Source organism: Trachypithecus francoisi, unplaced genomic scaffold (assembly GCF_009764315.1).
Source record: "Trachypithecus francoisi isolate TF-2019V2 unplaced genomic scaffold, Tfra_2.0 Lachesis_group10, whole genome shotgun sequence".
NCBI classification, from domain to species: domain Eukaryota; kingdom Metazoa; phylum Chordata; class Mammalia; order Primates; family Cercopithecidae; genus Trachypithecus; species Trachypithecus francoisi.
Genome location: NW_022681455.1, coordinates 34,066,652 through 34,072,651, shown reverse-complemented (window position 1 = coordinate 34,072,651; position 6,000 = coordinate 34,066,652). Strand labels below are relative to the sequence as shown.

The 6,000-nt window shown below is 61.9% G+C and overlaps 1 protein-coding gene across 6 annotated transcripts in view; it reads left to right on the top strand.

Annotated features, from left to right (window-relative positions):
* The first annotated feature begins 223 nt into the window (after nt 1-223).
* GRM4 (glutamate metabotropic receptor 4) overlaps nt 224-6,000 on the top strand; it is a 125,026-nt gene continuing 119,249 nt past the window's right edge. For 5 of the 6 annotated variants that reach the window (XM_033216831.1, XM_033216830.1, XM_033216827.1 and 2 more), the window contains exon 1: nt 545-1,256. The gene's annotated coding sequence lies outside the window, so the exon portion shown is untranslated. Of the gene's footprint in view, nt 362-544; nt 1,257-6,000 lie in introns of those variants that run through there. The other variant, XM_033216828.1, reaches the window with a different exon arrangement.

Below are 6,000 nucleotides of genomic sequence, written 5' to 3'. Positions count from 1 at the left end.
CAGCGGGTGCGGTGTTTCCCTAGCCTGGTGGGGTTCTTAGGTGTTAAGGGGGCTCTGTGGAAAGTGTCCCCCGGACAGGCTGTGAGATCTGGGGCAAGTGGAATCACCTCACTGGGCCTTAGTTTCTCCCCTTATTATACACTTGCACCAGGATCAGTGGGGTGTGCAAATGAACATGCCACATGGGGGCATACAACACGTGCGCGCGGATGTGTGAGGTTCCAGTGACGCACCAGGGTGGGAGTAGCGCGCCCCTCTGCGTCCCTGTGCTTTGCTGTACTTTTCTGGGTGTGTGTTGGGGAGGCTATGTTCCTGACCCTCCCCCTTTGGGGTGAGAAGGGGTCCCTGCCATGTCCTCGGGGTAGGCGAGCTGGCAGGCGCACTGGGAGGAGGAAGGGGGGGCTTCCGGAAGAGGGCGCCGGTGGGGTGTGGTGGAAGGGGAGCTGCCAGCAGGGCGTGTGTGGAGGGGTGGCGGAGCGCCGCGAGAGCCCTGGCCTTCCGGAGGTGGAGGTGTGGGGTAGGAGGTGGGCTCCAGGTGCTCTCTCTTTAAAAGGCCGGCGGAAGCGCCGTGAGCCTGGCCGGTACTTTCAGCGCAAACTTGCGGGGCTGGCCTCGCGCCTCCTCTGGTGCAGCAGCGGCTGTGGGTGCCGGGGCCAGCGGCTGCGGCTCCCTCGCCCCCTTGCGCTTCCCGGCGCTCCCGCCCTCTCCCGCAGCCTCCCCTCTCAGCGCCTTCCTCGCTCTCTCGTCTCTCGCTCTCTCTCTCGCTCGCTCTCCAGCGCGCTCTCTAGCTCGCTCTCATTTTTTTTCCTGCTGCTGTTGCCGCTGCCGCGGCGCCGCTAGGCGCCCGCACCTCGGCCGGCTGCGCTCGCTGGTCGCTCCCGCTCCGCTCCCTTCCCAGCCCGGAGCTCTCGGCCAGACTCACTCCCCTTGCCGCCTCTCCCTCTCCTTCCGGCTCGGACGCCGGGCTCCGCCGCAGCAGGAGCAGGGGTTGCCGCCGATCCCCTCTCGCTTGCTTGCTTGCCGGAGCAGCAGCCGAACGCCGCGCGCTTGGCGGCGGCTCCGGCCGGGCGGCCGCCAGCTCATCCCTGCTGCGTCCGGGACTCCGGGTGGCTCCGCGGCGCGCTCGGTCCGCAGCGTCAGCGCCGCCCGCCGCGGCCCGGGCTCTGGGCACCGCGAGAACCGTGCCTCCGGCTGTCGCCTGCCTGCGCCCCCGGGGCTCCGACCCCTCGCCGCGGCTTAAACCTTGCTGGCGCGCGGTGAGTTGTGGCCCGAGGGGGACGGACAGAGGGGACCGTGCCCTCCGGCCTCCTGGGGCGAGGGCTGCGGCGGGGACATTGGGGCTCGGGGAGGTGGCCTCCGGCGAGCTCCCGCGCTTGGAGTGCCCCGAAGAGAGCCGGCGCCCCTGGAGCCCTAGGGGCCGGAGGGCTCGGGACCCGAACTAGAGGGTCTCCCCTTGGGGCTAAAGCAGGCTCTCCGGATGCCCCTGAGGGAGGGAATGGGGCAGAGGCTTTTCTTGCGGGCCCGGTGGAAAGTACTGCCTCTGCATACAGGGGCTTCCACAGGATAGAGGATCGTGCCAGCTTTCAGGTGGGGGCGGCGGCATTAGCGTATCCCAGTCTGCGGAGAGGCAGGACAGGCGGGGGCGCGGGGCATTATTTGCCCCTCTTCCCGGCAGTCTCCCGGTGAGAGGGCACCCAGCCTCGCGCGCCTGGGCTCCTTTCTCAGGCACCGCGTCCGGCTCCCGCGCCCGCCCCAGCGCCGCCTTCGCCACCGGCCGGAGCCCGGCAACCGCTTGCCCGTGGCCTCGGCGGGTTGTGGCGGTCTCCAGGGTCTGGGGTCTCCTCGCAGCCTCAGGACTTCAGAGTCAGGCTCTTTCCGGACACTCGTCCCTCCCCGGGACCCTGATGAACCCGCGCGTCTACGCGGCCGCCGGGCGAGCGGACCGGCCGTGGTCTCTGTGTGTGCATGTGTGTACGCGCGTGTATGCTGGGGGTCCCCGCTCCGGGGTCGGTCTTTCCCAGCTCTCGCAGGTGGGAGCCGTCTCCTCCCCGCGCGGGGGTGGGGCCGGGAGGTGGAGGCTCCGACTGTGAGAGGCGCCCCCGCACCAGGGCGGTCTGAGGCTGTTGTGCTGAGATGGGGCAGCAGCATTGGCGGCGGCAGGGAGTCCTGAGGCCCGAACGTACGAGCGCCCCCTGCCCCTAGGCCCCGAGTGACATCCCGCCCTCAGACTTTCAGTCCCTTTTGGAGGAGGCGCCTTGCTTCTTTCTCCCCTCCCGGCCCCTGGCGCGGGAGAACACGGCCTTTCCGGACACCAACTGAGCTAGGCTTGCCTAGCTGGGTGCCCGAAGCCACGTGTCTGTCAGAGCGGTGGCTGCCCCTGTGTCAGTCTGGCAGAAAGCCCGAGGTGACAAGCAGGGAGGGGCGTGTGTGTTTCCATCATAGTCCCTCACCTTGTCCGTTATGGGGTGAGTGGGGGCCTCGGGCAGGCGGGGAGGCCAGTGCTCCCAGGGTCTCCATAGGGAGCACCCCGTCCCACACCCTACCATTCTGCAGCACTCAGCCTCCTGCCCCGGGGCCAGCCAATGGTGGACGTGAAGAATGCCCTCATTCCCATCTCCCCACACTCCCGGGATGTGTCCTGGGCTCGCTCCACTTTCCCCTGGATCCCAATGGGATGCTGGGCCTCAGACTGTGGGTCTGCATGCTCAGCTCCTCGGAGTCCAGAGGGGCCTCAGGGCCTTCTGACCTAAGGTAGGGGGAAGCTTCCACGAAGAGGGGAGGACTAGAGAGGCGTCTAGGCACTCCGGGGTGTGATCACCCACAGCGCAGGGGCCTCATCACCTGTTCTTGGCAGGCCCTGGGGACTGTTGAACCAGTCGTTGAAATGGGCCTGGCTGCGGTTGGAGCCTTGTCCCCTCTCCCACTTCCTGGAAGGCCTCACCAGCCCTTAGTCAGATCCTGTCTTTGGGGTGGGGTGGGCGGGGGACTTTGAGGATGGTGCCTCCAAGCTTCTGCTCAGCCCTGGGCTGGACGTGATGTCTGCTTGTGAATTGGGTGGCCACTGTCTTCATGTTCCTCCAATTCTGTCCTTTTACACATAAGCTTTTGCCTACCTGCCAATACTTTCACAGCTGTCAGGGACAAAAATACCCCAAAAGTTATCCCTTCGCACACCACACCTTAGCCACTTCAGGGACTACCCTTTCCAGGGGCATCTGCATTTAAGAGAGACGGGAGAGGAAGATGGCATTGCTTAACCCAAAGGAGTGCTCTACTCTACTCATGGATTCTCAGGCATTTTCAGGAGCCAGATATATTGCCGGGGCGGGGGGTGGATGGGGGTGGGGAGGGGGGCGGCATGTAGCTCCTCACTAAGCACGGGTCCTGAGCAGGCGGAGGGGAGGTGGGAGCATGTCAGGAGTTGAGCTGCTTTCTGGGCCTCAGTGGCCTTGCGTAGGCCGCTCCTCCTACTCCCCTCCTCCCTCCTCCCCCCGACCTGCGTCTGGGCGGCTTCATTCCGTTGGAGGCGTGACGTCTCTGGGAGGGAGCGCCTTGCACAGCGGCAGGCAGCCCGAGGTAGATGAGAGAGTGAGTGAGCAAATGAGTGAGCCTGGGACTGAGCAGTGTGCTAGCCAGAAGGGTCAGAGGGCCAGGCTCAGGCCCAGAAGGGCTCTGCAGCCCCCACACACTTCCTAAGGGGTCCACAGTCCAGCGCCAGGATGTGTGGCCACACCCATACCCGCCCTGCCGCAGGGGGACAGCTGGCAGCAAAAGATGGGAGCAGAACCCACAGACTCCTGAACTGAATAATTACAGCCAATAGATGTGTCCTCTCTCCTAGACAAGTGTGGAGCCGGCAGCCTCTAATTACCACCCACCTCAAGATATCTGCCCACCCCACTGTCCTCCTCTGCTCGGTCTAGAACCCAGCTTTTCAGTGGGCAGGCCACACTGGCAGCCTGGGCAGCTGGGCCTGCTGGCTGCTGGCTCGAAGGTTATCTCACTTCTGCAGAGTGGTGGCCGCCTTTGCCTCCTGAAGAAGGCATGCGGGGAGCCAGCATTGGAGCTCTGGCCCCACTCACTGGGGCTGCAGAAGGGCTGCTAGCTGTCTTGGTGGCCTAATGGGGCTTGCACTGCTGGGCAATGGGCCTGGAGCAGTGGACACCAGCTCTCTGTCGCTCCCACTCAGCCTGATGGCTCCTGGAAAGAACGGAGAGGGCTCATTTCCTTAAGTGTCACCTCTGTCCTAATTAGCAGGGGATTATAAAAAATTAAGTTAGAGGGTTTTGCTGCCTTTGGTCCTTGTAGAGTACAGGCTGCTTTTTCTGGGTCCTGCGAGCCGTCTATGTCTGTCCTCTGTCTGTGTACTGTCTCTGGCCTCCCTCTCCCTACTGCCTCCCAGATGAACCTGAGGCTGGTAGCTCCTCCTTCACAACCAATTCCTTCTTCCTGCCTGCCCTGGGGGCTTCTGCCTCGGTTTCCCACTTCTCCCCTCCACCTGGCTTGCCTTGCCTGAGCCTGCTCCTGGAAGGGAGGCATGTCAATGGAACTTGCTTAGAAGAGATGTAGCCTGCTAGCTAGCAGCCAGCCCACCCCGTGGCCCTGCCCACCCCACCCCACCTCCTCACCTGCAGGCCTGAGAGACTGTTCCAGTCTGTCCATGTTTCTCTTGGCTCCCCGGAAAAACGAGCACCACAAGGATAGTAAAAATCACCCCTTAAATTAAAGCTGATGACTCCTGTCGAAATGTTTTATTATTAACCTCACCATTTAGCAATCTCGTGGCAGCAGTGAGGCATAAATATATGTGTACACACGTATATTAAATAAATTGGGGAACGCAGTGTATAATGACATTATCTGGACCCCATTCAATTAAGGTAGATATTATCTGTGGTAATTGGGAAATGCCAGCCCATGCCATTTGGGGCCGAGCCACGCTGACAGGCAGGCCGTGGTGTCTAGTTAAGGCTCTCAGTTCTCCCGGGAAGGCACTGGCCGCCCATTGGCTGTGATGACGGTGAGTCCCAGGAGAGCTTGGGCAGCTGCTCTCCCCAGGCTGGGCCACCAGCATGGGAATCAGGAGGTTTGGGTGCCACCCAGTCCTTCACACTCGGCCCTCCCAGCCACCCCTCTGTTCCTTAGGGTGACACAGGCTAGCCCCTGGATCGGTTTCCTGGTTGGGGGCATGACTTCTAGTAAAAACTCTGTCATTGCCACAGGGTTATTTTTAGGTTTAAATGTAGAAATAAATATTGGAGACTCGACCTGATTCCTAAGCTTGTGCAGGGTGATTGCTTCTCAGGTGCCACTCACTGCCCCTTTTCAGTGCCTGACCTTGGTGCAGCTAAGGGATGGAAGTCTCCCCGCCAACCACAGTTATGTTCTTGCTGTGCAGTTTGGATGTTGATTGGGCTAAGCCAGTGACCCTAGCTTTCCAGGGCAGTACTGGGTTGTTGAGGGGACAGGAAGAGGGAGGAGAGAGGAAGAAGCAGTATTAGTGGCAAAGCTTACAATAGTAACAGCTGCAAACAAAGCCACTTGCCCACTTGGGTCTTGTGCTGGAAAACTGGAGACGGTAGCATGTAGGGATGGGGAGGAGGGGCCTGGGGGTCTGTATGGTTGGGGCCTACTGGGGGGAGGAGATCCAGGCAAGCATGAGCCTGGTGGCTGGTCCCCTGGCTCTGGGAGAGGAGGAAGGTCAGGGTGGGGCATTTTCTAGGCTGAGCAGGGTGACCCAAGGGCTGATGAGATGTGCTTGCCTTGTTGGTGGGACTTGCTGCTGTGAGCTGCTGTGGCCTTTCCAGGTGGCTGTCCTTCTAGGTCTCAGGTTTCTCTGGTGATGAGTCCCTGCCTGTGCTGTGCTCAGACCCTTCCGTGGCCCCTCATTTCCCTGTCCACACTGTGGTCCATAAGGCACCTGTTGATCTTGTGTTCTGGACCGTCTCTGACATCACATCAACCCTCTCCCCACTGCTCCCTGGTCACGTTGGCCTCCTT